Raw genomic sequence first — 1,829 nt, 5'->3', positions numbered from 1 at the left:
TAGGCCCACTCTATGTCATCAATCACTTTCCTCTTTGGCCCCATAATCTTCTTGATCAGAAAATTTGGGACACTACTGAGGTACATGACGTTACAGTACAAATTCTCATATGTTTGTATCTTGGGAAGGGGGTGAGGCCTTTCTAGTTCCTGTGATGCCCTTAAGCAGTTTTTCTATTTTACTATTGTAAAGTACCTGACCAATTTTTTTTCCTTTTAAAAAATTGTAGCTGGGCTTGGTAGTGCATTTCCTATAATCCTAGCACTCAAGGGGTAGAGGCAGCAGGTTTGCTGTGATGGGCTCAAGGCTCCATACAGAGTTCAAGACCAGCCTAAACTATATAGTAAGCCCCTGTCTCAAAACACCAAATTTTGTTTTTAAATAATTGTTAGATATTAACTGTATCTACTTAAAGGGTATTAGCATGATTGTGGCAGGGTGGGGTATAGAAACCATTCTTGTCTTGAAACACTCAACTGCTGGGATTGTAAATTCTTGGCTTCAATAATTAAAGGGGCAGAGTTTCAGATAAAGGAAGATGTTCTATTTGGAAAAAAATCTTTAGAAAGAAGAAGATAGCTGTCCTGGAGGGACAGAAGACATCAGAAGAAAATATCTGTGGATTTTTGTACTTGGTTTGTTTTATTTAGGACTAGTGATTTCTCCCATCTCCCTGTGCACCTGGAAGTTGTAGCCAACTGACTGGCTCTCTGGGTGTCTTTGATCCTAACCCCTTTCTGCACTTTTTCTAGCCCTGTGATTTCTTTCTGTCCTGTTGGAATGGATGAATGTGAGGGCAGCCTCACAGAAGGGTAGCTTAGAGTTAGAAATTAAGGGGACAGGAGTGTATCTGGTGTAGGCACAATAAGAACTACTAGATGCTAAGGTGAGGGCATACATGTAAGTGTGTATGTACAAGTGCGTCTTTCATATATTAAATAAGAGTCCTTGGGTGGGTGCCCCTCATCTCCTCTACATTTTATTACAGGTGTGGGGGGTGGCCTACTTTCTATGGCTTTTCATGTTCCTGGTTATGTCTCTGTCTTGCCTGTTGACGGTTCCTCTTTACTTCTTATACTGATTGTGTTACCCGACACCTTTCCAGGTCAGGTTTCTGTCTCTGTCTCTGTCTCTGTCTCTGTCTCTGTCTCTGTCTCTGTCTCTCTCTCTCTCTCTCTCTCTCTCTCTCCTTTGTCTTTCTAATTGCAGGTGTTTGACTCCAGGGATGAAAGCTACCTATTAATTTCCTTATAAAGTTTACCAAAATTCTGTTTTATCTTTTTTCCTGCCTATGACCCCCTTTTCACTACATAATTGTTGAAGGAGCTCACCCAGTAAAACTTTGCCTGCTTTCTCCGAGATGTCTGACTTTTGTTCCAGGTGGCATGTTAGTATCTATCAAAAGTACAAACATATTCTAAAATACAATTGCCCAGAAATCCTAGATGCAAAATAAATGCTGTGAAGGCAAACTGTGGAGGAAATAAAAGACATTGCACAGGGTTTTCCTGTCAGGGGGTCATAGCACTCAATAACTGGGCAGGTTCTTCACTGAAGTGCACAGAAAGGGGAATTTGAGGGGTATCTGAGGGATCCAGCATGGCACACTGCAATGTCCTTCATATTCTTCAGAGTTGTTTTGAAACTCATATTTCAAGGGAACACCCTACAGACCTCTGTCTTTCTTTGAAACAAAAGGAGCAGAGCAGGAAAAACCAGTCTCTTTCCCCCAGAGTCTTGGTAGAGGGTGTGGGATTAACTCTTTTTCTTTCTTTTCTGTGTGCACAATTTTTTTTCTCCAGATCAGGACCTTGGCACTGACCTATAAC

This window comes from Octodon degus, unplaced genomic scaffold (genome assembly GCF_000260255.1).
Source record: "Octodon degus isolate 3935 unplaced genomic scaffold, OctDeg1.0 scaffold00018, whole genome shotgun sequence".
In the NCBI taxonomy this organism is placed as follows: domain Eukaryota; kingdom Metazoa; phylum Chordata; class Mammalia; order Rodentia; family Octodontidae; genus Octodon; species Octodon degus.
Note: the sequence above shows the minus strand (reverse complement) of the source record.